At 53.5% G+C, this 14,307-nt stretch overlaps 1 protein-coding gene across 2 annotated transcripts in view; it reads right to left on the reverse strand.

Moving 5' to 3' along the window:
- The window catches only part of LEMD3 (LEM domain containing 3), a 212,046-nt gene that overhangs the window by 139,560 nt on the left and 58,179 nt on the right, over window positions 1–14,307 (reverse strand). The gene's annotated exons all lie outside the window — the stretch shown is intronic.

Here is a 14,307-nt window from a genome sequence, read left to right on the forward strand (position 1 = left end):
CATTCGCAGCTCACCAATCTCCAAGCTAAGTGGCCACTACCTGCTGCCACTAAAGCTCGAATTTCCAACCTTGGACTACTAACTTCACATATTCAAGTCCACACCAATACCGTGCCCACGCCCCCAACTAACTGCTCTTTAAACCCGCCTCCAACTGGTCTCCCTCCCACAGCTATAACTGCCATGTACCTTAATACTAGATCAGCAGTCAAACATCAGCTGGATCTCTTCACTTTACTCGACTCTCACAAACCCGACCTGTTATTTTTCACCGAGACTTGGTTCTCGGACAGCTCTCTCCCTTCCTTGTTGGCAATACTCCCCCCAGCCTACTATGCCATTCGAGCCGACCGCTCCTCCGGCAGGCCTGGCGGAGGGGTTGCCCTGATTGCCCGTAAAGAACTCACATTCCACCCAATAGTCTCCCCTTCCATGGGAACTTCAGATTGTCTAGTGGTTCGCTCACCCTCCCTTACTCCCCCACTTACCTGCGTTCTTGTTTATCGACCCCCGTCCTCCCCTCAAACGTTCCTTCCCAGCTTCCAAGACCTAATGGCAACGCTGGTTGTGAACCATTCTTCCATCATAGTTCTGGGAGACTAACTTTTGGCCCTCTGACCCCGCGGAATGTGCAACATCCAAAGAGTTCTCAGGCTCCCTTCAGTCGCTCAACTTCACATCAGTTGTCAACGCTCCCACGCATAGGCTGGGACACACCCTCGATAAAATCTGGCACCGTGACTGCCCGGTCACCTCTCTCTTCATTTCCCCTTGTCTATGGTCAGATCACTCTCTGATCACCTTCTCCCTATCTCCCTTCCCACCACCTAAGTCCACTCTTGCAAGAAATGTCTGGGCACGATCATGGAACCGCGTGGATGTTGTAGCCCTATCTACCTCTCTCTCTTCTTCCAGCCCCGATCTTACCGGGCTGCCCTCTTCTGGTCAAGTAGAGGCTATCAACAACTGGCTGCGGGCTGGCTGCGATACCATCGCTCCTCTGAAACGTATCTCTGCCAAACGCCCCAAGGATGCTAACCGCTGGTTCTCGGACGATTTAAAGACCCAAAAACTCACTCTCCGCCAAGCGGAACGACAGTGGAGACGGAATTATTGCCCTGTTGCCAAAATCCGATATACTGATCTTCTTGCACAATATAAGAAATCCATACTGGATGCCAAGAAAATTTACTTTTCATCCAAAATCCAGTTCGCGGAGAATCGACCAAGAGAAATTTTCTCCATCGTCCAAGACCTTGCTTACTCCGACAGAGCCTCACTCAAACCTTCCCCCTCACAACCGCTATGCGACTCCCTCAACCACTTTTTCCTAGACAAAATCAGCAAAATTAAAATTAAAATCCCCCTCCCTTCGCTGACCTTTACGGACCCCTGCGGCCCACCGGCTATAGCGCATCTGAATTCAATCCCTCCCCTCTCGACCGATTCATTCTCCTCCATTCTCCCGCTGATTAAATCTGGTTCCCCGCTAGACCCCTGCCCTGCTTACATTTTGAAGCAGATTTACACCCACTGCCCCTCACCTCCCTTAGCGCTTCTTAACACCTCGCTGGCCCAGGGTATTGTTACCCCAGCACTCAAATCGGCAGTGATCGTTCCGATCTTAAAAAAACCTGGGGCGGATCCTACGGATCCAGCCAACTACCGCCCTATCTCCCTCTTGCCTTTTTTGGCAAAGGTATTGGAACGACACGCAGTAAAAACCTTGAGTGACTTTGTGGAAAGACATGGTGTTCTGGCCCCGAGACAGGCCGGCTTCCGCCCGGCCCACTCAACTGAGTCCGTAATAATATCTGTACTGGACAACCTACGACAAGGAATGGATACTAATCAACCTCAGGCTCTGATCCTCCTGGATCTTTCCGCCGCATTCGACACGGTGGACCATACCATCCTACTTTCACGTGTCGAGGCGGCAGGAATCGGAGGGACAGCCTTGTTATGGCTATCCTCTTTCTTGAGCGGTCGGACTCAGGCGGTTCGCTTGGGAGAGTTCTCAGCTGAATCTCTACCCATCCAGTGCGGGATCCCCCAAGGTTCCTCTTTGTCCCCCCTTTTATTCAACCTCTACATCGCCCCCCTCATTTTTGCTTTATAGCAACTGGAGGTCTCTGTGTACAACTACGCAGACGATCTCCAGCTCATTTTTTCCCTCTCGCCTTCCCTCGATTCAATGTCCAATGTTCAGTCCATCATGACTTTCATCCAGGACTGGATGAACTTCAACCACCTGAAACTCAATCCCGATAAAACGGAGTTGGTGTTAACAGGTGGTTGCTCCAGTCCCTGGTCCCCTTCTTTTTGGCCCCCTTCTTTAGGCTCCCCACCCATCCCTGTATCCTCCGTCAAAACTCTTGGGTTCAAGATTAACAATCAACTCTCCCTACACTCTCAAGTCTCCGCCGTGGTATCCTCAGCCTTCCTTTCCCTCAGGACAATACGTAGAGTCTCACGATTCTTTTCCCCCGACGCGCTCAAGCTAATACTTCTGGCCATGGTAACATCTCGCCTAGATTATGGCAATGCCATCTATCATGGCATGCCCGACTATCTCATGAGGCGTCTTCAACTGGTTCAAAACCAAGCCGCACGGCTGGTTTTTAACCTATCAAAACCTCACCATGTAACCCCCCTCCTTCTTTCCCTGCATTGGCTCCCTGTCCGGCAGCGTGCCTTATTCAAGCTCGGCTGCACCATCTTTAAAGCCCGGACAGGCTCTGCCCCTTCCTTCATTAATTCAGCCATTCAAAACTACATCCCATCAAGAGATCTTCGATCTTCCTCCCACCATCTCCTCGTGGTCCCCCGCTTCAAACGGAAGAAGTGGGGGGGTTCCAAGTTTGCGACCGCGGGCCCAGCTTTTTGGAATTCTCTTCCATCCTCTCTAAGAACCTGCACCCAGTACCCTATGTTCCGCAGAGACCTCAAGACCTTCCTCTTCACCCAAGCCTTTCCATCTTGATCGGTTACATTCCTGCACATTCTTGCTTTCCGAGTAGCAGTTGCCAGTCAGCGCCAAGAAACCGCCAGGTGTACGAGCGCTATACAAAACCCTTCAAACTCAAACTCAAGAAAGAAGCAAGAAAAGTGCAGAAAAAGGCAAGTGAGATGCAGAAACAGGCAAGAAAGGTGCAGAAGGGATGTGGCAAATGCCAACATTTGTAAAGCGCACAGCTACCTCCGACGGAGGTATCCCGGTGCTGGGGGCCGTCAGGAAGATTAAGCAAGCTATTGCCCAGAGTCACACGGTGCTGGGTGAACCTGCCGCCGGAGATCAAACCGTGAACCCAGTGGTTCAGAGATAGGCACCCTGGACGCTGCACCACACCTCTTCCACAAGAAGCAAGACAGGTGCAGAAGGAGGAAGGAAAAGTGCAGAAATAAGCAACAGAGGCGCTGAAAGAGGCAAGAGGCGCTGAAAGAGGCAAGAGGCGCTGAAAGAGGCAAGAGGCGCTGAAAGAGGCAAGAGGCGCTGAAAGAGGCAAGAGGCGCTGAAAGAGGCAAGAGGCGCTGAAAGAGGCGCTGAAAGAGGCGCTGAAAGAGGAGCTGAAAGAGGAGCTGAAAGAGGAGCTGAAAGAGGAGCTGAAAGAGGAGCTGAAAGAGGAGCTGAAAGAGGAGCTGAAAGAGGAGCTGAAAGAGGAGCTGAAAGAGGCAAGAGGAGCTGAAAGAGGCAAGAGGAGCTGAAAGAGGCAAGAGGAGCTGAAAGAGGCAAGAGGAGCTGAAAGAGGCAAGAGGAGCTGAAAGAGGCAAGAGGAGCTGAAAGAGGCAAGAGGCGCTGAAAGAGGCGCTGAAAGAGGCGCTGAAAGAGGCGCTGAAAGAGGCGCTGAAAGAGGCGCTGAAAGAGGCGCTGAAAGAGGCGCTGAAAGAGGCGCTGAAAGAGGCGCTGAAAGAGGCGCTGAAAGAGGCGCTGAAAGAGGCGCTGAAAGAGGCAAGAGGCGCTGAAAGAGGCGCTGAAAGAGGCAAGAGGCGCTGAAAGAGGCGCTGAAAGAGGCGCTGAAAGAGGCAAGAGGCGCTGAAAGAGGCAAGAGGCGCTGAAAGAGGCAAGAGGCGCTGAAAGAGGCAAGAGGCGCTGAAAGAGGCAAGAGGCGCTGAAAGAGGCAAGAGGCGCTGAAAGAGGCAAGAGGCGCTGAAAGAGGCGCTGAAAGAGGCGCTGAAAGAGGCGCTGAAAGAGGCGCTGAAAGAGGAGCTGAAAGAGGAGCTGAAAGAGGAGCTGAAAGAGGAGCTGAAAGAGGAGCTGAAAGAGGCAAGAGGAGCTGAAAGAGGAGCGGAAAGAGGCAAGAGGAGCTGAAAGAGGAGCTGAAAGAGGCAAGAGGAGCTGAAAGAGGAGCTGAAAGAGGCAAGAGGAGCTGAAAGAGGCGCTGAAAGAGGCAAGAGGAGCTGAAAGAGGCGCTGAAAGAGGCAAGAGGAGCTGAAAGAGGCGCTGAAAGAGGCAAGAGGAGCTGAAAGAGGCGCTGAAAGAGGCAAGAGGAGCTGAAAGAGGCAAGAGGAGCTGAAAGAGGCGCTGAAAGAGGCGGAGCTGAAAGAGGCGCTGAAAGAGGCGCTGAAAGAGGCAAGAGGAGCTGAAAGAGGAGCTGAAAGAGGCAAGAGGCGCTGAAAGAGGCAAGAGGCGCTGAAAGAGGCGCTGAAAGAGGCAAGAGGAGCTGAAAGAGGAGCTGAAAGAGGCAAGAGGCGCTGAAAGAGGCAAGAGGCGCTGAAAGAGGCAAGAGGCGCTGAAAGAGGCAAGAGGCGCTGAAAGAGGCAAGAGGCGCTGAAAGAGGAGCTGAAAGAGGAGCTGAAAGAGGCGCTGAAAGAGGAGCTGAAAGAGGCAAGAGGAGCTGAAAGAGGCGCTGAAAGAGGAGCTGAAAGAGGAGCTGAAAGAGGCGCTGAAAGAGGCGCTGAAAGAGGCGCTGAAAGAGGCGCTGAAAGAGGCAAGAGGCGCTGAAAGAGGCGCTGAAAGAGGCGCTGAAAGAGGCAAGAGGCGCTGAAAGAGGCGCTGAAAGAGGCGCTGAAAGAGGCAAGAGGCGCTGAAAGAGGCAAGAGGCGCTGAAAGAGGCGCTGAAAGAGGCAAGAGGCGCTGAAAGAGGCAAGAGGCGCTGAAAGAGGCAAGAGGCGCTGAAAGAGGAGCTGAAAGAGGAGCTGAAAGAGGCAAGAGGCGCTGAAAGAGGCAAGAGGCGCTGAAAGAGGAGCTGAAAGAGGAGCTGAAAGAGGCAAGAGGCGCTGAAAGAGGCAAGAGGCGCTGAAAGAGGCAAGAGGCGCTGAAAGAGGCAAGAGGCGCTGAAAGAGGCAAGAGGCGCTGAAAGAGGCAAGAGGCGCTGAAAGAGGCAAGAGGCGCTGAAAGAGGCAAGAGGCGCTGAAAGAGGCAAGAGGCGCTGAAAGAGGCAAGAGGCGCTGAAAGAGGCAAGAGGCGCTGAAAGAGGCAAGAGGCGCTGAAAGAGGCAAGAGGCGCTGAAAGAGGCAAGAGGCGCTGAAAGAGGCAAGAGGAGCTGAAAGAGGAGCTGAAAGAGGAGCTGAAAGAGGCAAGAGGAGCTGAAAGAGGCGCTGAAAGAGGAGCTGAAAGAGGCGCTGAAAGAGGCGCTGAAAGAGGCGCTGAAAGAGGCGCTGAAAGAGGCGCTGAAAGAGGAGCTGAAAGAGGAGCTGAAAGAGGAGCTGAAAGAGGAGCTGAAAGAGGCGCTGAAAGAGGAGCTGAAAGAGGAGCTGAAAGAGGCGCTGAAAGAGGCGCTGAAAGAGGCGCTGAAAGAGGCGCTGAAAGAGGCGCTGAAAGAGGCAAGAGGCGCTGAAAGAGGCGCTGAAAGAGGCGCTGAAAGAGGCAAGAGGCGCTGAAAGAGGCGCTGAAAGAGGCGCTGAAAGAGGCGCTGAAAGAGGCGCTGAAAGAGGCGCTGAAAGAGGCAAGAGGCGCTGAAAGAGGCGCTGAAAGAGGCGCTGAAAGAGGCAAGAGGCGCTGAAAGAGGCGCTGAAAGAGGCGCTGAAAGAGGCGCTGAAAGAGGCGCTGAAAGAGGCAAGAGGCGCTGAAAGAGGCGCTGAAAGAGGCAAGAGGCGCTGAAAGAGGCGCTGAAAGAGGCAAGAGGCGCTGAAAGAGGCGCTGAAAGAGGCAAGAGGCGCTGAAAGAGGCAAGAGGCGCTGAAAGAGGCAAGAGGCGCTGAAAGAGGAGCTGAAAGAGGAGCTGAAAGAGGCAAGAGGCGCTGAAAGAGGCAAGAGGCGCTGAAAGAGGCAAGAGGCGCTGAAAGAGGCAAGAGGCGCTGAAAGAGGAGCTGAAAGAGGAGCTGAAAGAGGAGCTGAAAGAGGAGCTGAAAGAGGAGCTGAAAGAGGAGCTGAAAGAGGAGCTGAAAGAGGAGCTGAAAGAGGAGCTGAAAGAGGAGCTGAAAGAGGAGCTGAAAGAGGAGCTGAAAGAGGCAAGAGGAGCTGAAAGAGGCAAGAGGAGCTGAAAGAGGCAAGAGGAGCTGAAAGAGGCGCTGAAAGAGGCAAGAGGAGCTGAAAGAGGAGCTGAAAGAGGAGCTGAAAGAGGAGCTGAAAGAGGAGCTGAAAGAGGCAAGAGGAGCTGAAAGAGGAGCTGAAAGAGGCAAGAGGAGCTGAAAGAGGCAAGAGGAGCTGAAAGAGGCGCTGAAAGAGGCAAGAGGAGCTGAAAGAGGCGCTGAAAGAGGCAAGAGGAGCTGAAAGAGGCGCTGAAAGAGGCAAGAGGAGCTGAAAGAGGCGGAGCTGAAAGAGGAGCTGAAAGAGGCGCTGAAAGAGGCGGAGCTGAAAGAGGAGCTGAAAGAGGCGCTGAAAGAGGCGCTGAAAGAGGCAAGAGGCGCTGAAAGAGGCGCTGAAAGAGGCAAGAGGCGCTGAAAGAGGCGCTGAAAGAGGCAAGAGGCGCTGAAAGAGGCGCTGAAAGAGGCAAGAGGCGCTGAAAGAGGCGCTGAAAGAGGCAAGAGGCGCTGAAAGAGGAGCTGAAAGAGGCAAGAGGCGCTGAAAGAGGCAAGAGGCGCTGAAAGAGGAGCTGAAAGAGGAGCTGAAAGAGGCAAGAGGCGCTGAAAGAGGCAAGAGGCGCTGAAAGAGGAGCTGAAAGAGGCAAGAGGCGCTGAAAGAGGCAAGAGGCGCTGAAAGAGGCAAGAGGCGCTGAAAGAGGCAAGAGGCGCTGAAAGAGGCAAGAGGCGCTGAAAGAGGCAAGAGGCGCTGAAAGAGGCAAGAGGCGCTGAAAGAGGAGCTGAAAGAGGAGCTGAAAGAGGAGCTGAAAGAGGAGCTGAAAGAGGAGCTGAAAGAGGAGCTGAAAGAGGAGCTGAAAGAGGAGCTGAAAGAGGCAAGAGGAGCTGAAAGAGGCAAGAGGAGCTGAAAGAGGCAAGAGGAGCTGAAAGAGGCAAGAGGAGCTGAAAGAGGCGCTGAAAGAGGCAAGAGGAGCTGAAAGAGGCGCTGAAAGAGGCAAGAGGAGCTGAAAGAGGCGCTGAAAGAGGCAAGAGGCGCTGAAAGAGGCAAGAGGAGCTGAAAGAGGAGCTGAAAGAGGCGCTGAAAGAGGCGCTGAAAGAGGCGCTGAAAGAGGCGCTGAAAGAGGCGCTGAAAGAGGCGCTGAAAGAGGCGCTGAAAGAGGCGCTGAAAGAGGCGCTGAAAGAGGCGCTGAAAGAGGCGCTGAAAGAGGCGCTGAAAGAGGCGCTGAAAGAGGCGCTGAAAGAGGCGCTGAAAGAGGCAAGAGGAGCTGAAAGAGGAGCTGAAAGAGGCAAGAGGAGCTGAAAGAGGAGCTGAAAGAGGCAAGAGGAGCTGAAAGAGGAGCTGAAAGAGGCAAGAGGAGCTGAAAGAGGCGCTGAAAGAGGCAAGAGGAGCTGAAAGAGGAGCTGAAAGAGGCAAGAGGAGCTGAAAGAGGAGCTGAAAGAGGCAAGAGGAGCTGAAAGAGGCAAGAGGAGCTGAAAGAGGCGCTGAAAGAGGCAAGAGGAGCTGAAAGAGGCGCTGAAAGAGGCAAGAGGAGCTGAAAGAGGAGCTGAAAGAGGCGCTGAAAGAGGAGCTGAAAGAGGAGCTGAAAGAGGCGCTGAAAGAGGCGCTGAAAGAGGCGCTGAAAGAGGAGCTGAAAGAGGCAAGAGGAGCTGAAAGAGGCGCTGAAAGAGGCAAGAGGAGCTGAAAGAGGCAAGAGGAGCTGAAAGAGGCGCTGAAAGAGGCAAGAGGAGCTGAAAGAGGCGCTGAAAGAGGCAAGAGGAGCTGAAAGAGGCGCTGAAAGAGGCAAGAGGAGCTGAAAGAGGCGCTGAAAGAGGCAAGAGGAGCTGAAAGAGGCGCTGAAAGAGGCAAGAGGAGCTGAAAGAGGAGCTGAAAGAGGAGCTGAAAGAGGCGGCGCTGAAAGAGGCGCTGAAAGAGGCGCTGAAAGAGGCAAGAGGAGCTGAAAGAGGAGCTGAAAGAGGCAAGAGGAGCTGAAAGAGGCGGCGCTGAAAGAGGCAAGAGGAGCTGAAAGAGGAGCTGAAAGAGGCAAGAGGAGCTGAAAGAGGAGCTGAAAGAGGCAAGAGGAGCTGAAAGAGGAGCTGAAAGAGGCAAGAGGAGCTGAAAGAGGAGCTGAAAGAGGCAAGAGGAGCTGAAAGAGGAGCTGAAAGAGGCAAGAGGAGCTGAAAGAGGCGCTGAAAGAGGCAAGAGGAGCTGAAAGAGGAGCTGAAAGAGGCAAGAGGAGCTGAAAGAGGAGCTGAAAGAGGCAAGAGGAGCTGAAAGAGGCAAGAGGAGCTGAAAGAGGCGCTGAAAGAGGCAAGAGGAGCTGAAAGAGGCGCTGAAAGAGGCAAGAGGAGCTGAAAGAGGAGCTGAAAGAGGCGCTGAAAGAGGAGCTGAAAGAGGAGCTGAAAGAGGCGCTGAAAGAGGCGCTGAAAGAGGCGCTGAAAGAGGAGCTGAAAGAGGCAAGAGGAGCTGAAAGAGGCGCTGAAAGAGGCAAGAGGAGCTGAAAGAGGCAAGAGGAGCTGAAAGAGGCGCTGAAAGAGGCAAGAGGAGCTGAAAGAGGCGCTGAAAGAGGCAAGAGGAGCTGAAAGAGGCGCTGAAAGAGGCAAGAGGAGCTGAAAGAGGCGCTGAAAGAGGCAAGAGGAGCTGAAAGAGGCGCTGAAAGAGGCAAGAGGAGCTGAAAGAGGCGCTGAAAGAGGCAAGAGGAGCTGAAAGAGGAGCTGAAAGAGGAGCTGAAAGAGGCGGCGCTGAAAGAGGCGCTGAAAGAGGCGCTGAAAGAGGCAAGAGGAGCTGAAAGAGGAGCTGAAAGAGGCAAGAGGAGCTGAAAGAGGCGGCGCTGAAAGAGGCAAGAGGAGCTGAAAGAGGAGCTGAAAGAGGCAAGAGGAGCTGAAAGAGGAGCTGAAAGAGGCAAGAGGAGCTGAAAGAGGAGCTGAAAGAGGCAAGAGGAGCTGAAAGAGGCGCTGAAAGAGGCAAGAGGCGCTGAAAGAGGCAAGAGGCGCTGAAAGAGGCAAGAGGCGCTGAAAGAGGCAAGAGGCGCTGAAAGAGGCAAGAGGCGCTGAAAGAGGCAAGAGGCGCTGAAAGAGGCAAGAGGCGCTGAAAGAGGCAAGAGGCGCTGAAAGAGGCAAGAGGCGCTGAAAGAGGCAAGAGGCGCTGAAAGAGGCAAGAGGCGCTGAAAGAGGCAAGAGGCGCTGAAAGAGGCAAGAGGCGCTGAAAGAGGCAAGAGGCGCTGAAAGAGGCAAGAGGCGCTGAAAGAGGCGCTGAAAGAGGCGCTGAAAGAGGAGCTGAAAGAGGCGCTGAAAGAGGCGCTGAAAGAGGCGCTGAAAGAGGCGCTGAAAGAGGCGCTGAAAGAGGCGCTGAAAGAGGCGCTGAAAGAGGCGCTGAAAGAGGCGCTGAAAGAGGCGCTGAAAGAGGCGCTGAAAGAGGCGCTGAAAGAGGCGCTGAAAGAGGCGCTGAAAGAGGCGCTGAAAGAGGCGCTGAAAGAGGCGCTGAAAGAGGCGCTGAAAGAGGCGCTGAAAGAGGCGCTGAAAGAGGCGCTGAAAGAGGCAAGAGGAGCTGAAAGAGGAGCTGAAAGAGGCAAGAGGAGCTGAAAGAGGCGCTGAAAGAGGCAAGAGGAGCTGAAAGAGGAGCTGAAAGAGGCAAGAGGAGCTGAAAGAGGAGCTGAAAGAGGCAAGAGGCGCTGAAAGAGGCAAGAGGCGCTGAAAGAGGAGCTGAAAAAGGCAAGAGGAGCTGAAAGAGGCGCTGAAAGAGGCAAGAGGCGCTGAAAGAGGCGCTGAAAGAGGCAAGAGGAGCTGAAAGAGGAGCTGAAAGAGGCAAGAGGAGCTGAAAGAGGAGCTGAAAGAGGCAAGAGGAGCTGAAAGAGGAGCTGAAAGAGGCAAGAGGCGCTGAAAGAGGCAAGAGGAGCTGAAAGAGGAGCTGAAAGAGGAGCTGAAAGAGGCGCTGAAAGAGGAGCTGAAAGAGGAGCTGAAAGAGGAGCTGAAAGAGGAGCTGAAAGAGGAGCTGAAAGAGGAGCTGAAAGAGGCGCTGAAAGAGGCAAGAGGCGCTGAAAGAGGCAAGAGGCGCTGAAAGAGGCAAGAGGCGCTGAAAGAGGCAAGAGGCGCTGAAAGAGGCAAGAGGCGCTGAAAGAGGCAAGAGGCGCTGAAAGAGGCAAGAGGCGCTGAAAGAGGCAAGAGGCGCTGAAAGAGGCAAGAGGCGCTGAAAGAGGCAAGAGGCGCTGAAAGAGGCAAGAGGCGCTGAAAGAGGCAAGAGGCGCTGAAAGAGGCAAGAGGCGCTGAAAGAGGCAAGAGGCGTTGAAAGAGGCAAGAGGCGTTGAAAGAGGCGTTGAAAGAGGCAAGAGGTGTTGAAAGAGGCGTTGAAAGAGGCAAGAGGTGTTGAAAGAGGCGTTGAAAGAGGCAAGAGGTGTTGAAAGAGGCAAGAGGTGTTGAAAGAGGCGTTGAAAGAGGCAAGAGGCGTTGAAAGAGGCAAGAGGCGTTGAAAGAGGCGTTGAAAGAGGCGTTGAAAGAGGCAAGAGGCGTTGAAAGAGGCAAGAGGCGTTGAAAGAGGCAAGAGGCGTTGAAAGAGGCAAGAGGCGTTGAAAGAGGCAAGAGGCGTTGAAAGAGGCAAGAGGCGTTGAAAGAGGCAAGAGGCGTTGAAAGAGGCAAGAGGCGTTGAAAGAGGCAAGAGGCGTTGAAAGAGGCAAGAGGCGTTGAAAGAGGCAAGAGGTGTTGAAAGAGGCAAGAGGCGCTGAAAGAGGCAAGAGGCGTTGAAAGAGGCAAGAGGTGTTGAAAGAGGCGTTGAAAGAGGCAAGAGGTGTTGAAAGAGGCGTTGAAAGAGGCAAGAGGTGTTGAAAGAGGCGTTGAAAGAGGCAAGAGGTGTTGAAAGAGGCGTTGAAAGAGGCAAGAGGTGTTGAAAGAGGCAAGAGGTGTTGAAAGAGGCGTTGAAAGAGGCAAGAGGCGTAGAAAGAGGCAAGAGGTGTTGAAAGAGGCGTTGAAAGAGGCAAGAGGCGTTGAAAGAGGCAAGAGGCGTTGAAAGAGGCAAGAGGCGTTGAAAGAGGCAAGAGGCGTTGAAAGAGGCAAGAGGCGTTGAAAGAGGCAAGAGGCGCTGAAAGAGGCGCTGAAAGAGGCAAGAGGAGCTGAAAGAGGAGCTGAAAGAGGCAAGAGGAGCTGAAAGAGGAGCTGAAAGAGGCAAGAGGCGCTGAAAGAGGCAAGAGGCGCTGAAAGAGGAGCTGAAAAAGGCAAGAGGAGCTGAAAGAGGCGCTGAAAGAGGCAAGAGGCGCTGAAAGAGGCGCTGAAAGAGGCAAGAGGAGCTGAAAGAGGAGCTGAAAGAGGCAAGAGGAGCTGAAAGAGGAGCTGAAAGAGGCAAGAGGAGCTGAAAGAGGAGCTGAAAGAGGCAAGAGGCGCTGAAAGAGGCAAGAGGAGCTGAAAGAGGAGCTGAAAGAGGAGCTGAAAGAGGCGCTGAAAGAGGAGCTGAAAGAGGAGCTGAAAGAGGAGCTGAAAGAGGAGCTGAAAGAGGAGCTGAAAGAGGAGCTGAAAGAGGCGCTGAAAGAGGCAAGAGGCGCTGAAAGAGGCAAGAGGCGCTGAAAGAGGCAAGAGGCGCTGAAAGAGGCAAGAGGCGCTGAAAGAGGCAAGAGGCGCTGAAAGAGGCAAGAGGCGCTGAAAGAGGCAAGAGGCGCTGAAAGAGGCAAGAGGCGCTGAAAGAGGCAAGAGGCGCTGAAAGAGGCAAGAGGCGTTGAAAGAGGCAAGAGGCGTTGAAAGAGGCGTTGAAAGAGGCAAGAGGTGTTGAAAGAGGCGTTGAAAGAGGCAAGAGGTGTTGAAAGAGGCGTTGAAAGAGGCAAGAGGTGTTGAAAGAGGCAAGAGGTGTTGAAAGAGGCGTTGAAAGAGGCAAGAGGCGTTGAAAGAGGCAAGAGGTGTTGAAAGAGGCGTTGAAAGAGGCGTTGAAAGAGGCAAGAGGCGTTGAAAGAGGCAAGAGGCGTTGAAAGAGGCAAGAGGCGTTGAAAGAGGCAAGAGGCGTTGAAAGAGGCAAGAGGCGTTGAAAGAGGCAAGAGGCGTTGAAAGAGGCAAGAGGCGTTGAAAGAGGCAAGAGGCGTTGAAAGAGGCAAGAGGCGTTGAAAGAGGCAAGAGGCGTTGAAAGAGGCAAGAGGCGTTGAAAGAGGCAAGAGGTGTTGAAAGAGGCAAGAGGCGCTGAAAGAGGCAAGAGGCGTTGAAAGAGGCAAGAGGTGTTGAAAGAGGCGTTGAAAGAGGCAAGAGGTGTTGAAAGAGGCGTTGAAAGAGGCAAGAGGTGTTGAAAGAGGCGTTGAAAGAGGCAAGAGGTGTTGAAAGAGGCGTTGAAAGAGGCAAGAGGTGTTGAAAGAGGCAAGAGGTGTTGAAAGAGGCGTTGAAAGAGGCAAGAGGCGTAGAAAGAGGCAAGAGGTGTTGAAAGAGGCGTTGAAAGAGGCAAGAGGCGTTGAAAGAGGCAAGAGGCGTTGAAAGAGGCAAGAGGCGTTGAAAGAGGCAAGAGGCGTTGAAAGAGGCAAGAGGCGTTGAAAGAGGCAAGAGGCGTTGAAAGAGGCAAGAGGCGTTGAAAGAGGCAAGAGGCATTGAAAGAGGCAAGAGGCGTTGAAAGAGGCAAGAGGCGTTGAAAGAGGCAAGAGGCGTTGAAAGAGGCAAGAGGCGTTGAAAGAGGCAAGAGGCGTTGAAAGAGGCAAGAGGCGTTGAAAGAGGCAAGAGGCGTTGAAAGAGGCAAGAGGCGTTGAAAGAGGCAAGAGGCGTTGAAAGAGGCAAGAGGCGTTGAAAGAGGCAAGAGGCGTTGAAAGAGGCAAGAGGCGTTGAAAGAGGCAAGAGGCGTTGAAAGAGGCAAGAGGTGTTGAAAGAGGCAAGAGACGTGCAGAAAGAAGCAACAGAGGTGTGAAAGAAGCTAGAGAAGTGTAGAAAGAGGCAAGTGAGATGCAGAAACAGGTAAACGGGGAGCAGAAATTTGCAAGAGGGATGCATAACTTTGCAAAAGAGGCGCAGAAAGCAGCAAAAGCAGTGCAAAAGAACCAACAGGGGTGAAAAAAGAGACAAGTGAGGTGCAGAAGGAGGCAAGTGAAGTGCAGAACTAAGAAAAAGAGGTGCAGAAAGAACCAACAGAGGTGGAAAAAAGGCAAGAGGGGTGCAGAAAGGGGTAGGAGAGGTGCACAAAGAGGCAAGAGGCATACAGTAAGAGGCAGGAGTGGTGCAGGAAGAGAAGAAACAAAGGTGCTGAAAGAGGCAAGAGTGGTGCACAAAGAGGCAAGAGGGGTGCACAAAGAGGGGTGCACAAAGAGGAAGAGGGGTGCACAAAGAGGGGTGCACAAAGAGGAAGAGGGGTGCACAAAGAGGAAGAGTGGTGCACAAAGAGGAAGAGTGGTGCACAAAGAGGAAGAGTGGTGCACAAAGAGGAAGAGTGGTGCACAAAGTGGTGCACAAAGAGGAAGAGTGGTGCACAAAGAGGAAGAGTGGTGCACAAAGTGGTGCACAAAGAGGAAGAGTGGTGCACAAAGAGGAAGAGTGGTGCACAAAGAGGAAGAGTGGTGCACAAAGAGGAAGAGTGGTGCACAAAGAGGAAGAGCGGTGCACAAAGAGGAAGAGCGGTGCACAAAGAGGAAGAGCGGTGCACAAAGAGGAAGAGCGGTGCACAAAGAGGCAAGAGCGGTGCACAAAGAGGCAAGAGCGGTGCACAAAGAGGCAAGAGCGGTGCACAAAGAGGCAAGAGCGGTGCACAAAGAGGCAAGAGCGGTGCACAAAGAGGCAAGAGCGGTGCACAAAGAGGCAAGAGCGGTGCATAAAGAGGCAAGAGAGGTGCAGAGGCAAGTGAAGTACAGACAGAGGCAAGAGAACTGCAGACAGAGGCAAGTGAGGTGCAGACAGAGGCAAGTGAGGTGCAGACAGAGGCAAGTGAGGTGCAGACAGAGGCAAGTGAGGTGCAGACAGAGGCAAGTGAGGTGCAGACAGAGGCAAGTGAGGT

Source organism: Lissotriton helveticus, chromosome 1_1 (assembly GCF_964261635.1).
Source record: "Lissotriton helveticus chromosome 1_1, aLisHel1.1, whole genome shotgun sequence".
NCBI lineage: Eukaryota > Metazoa > Chordata > Amphibia > Caudata > Salamandridae > Lissotriton > Lissotriton helveticus.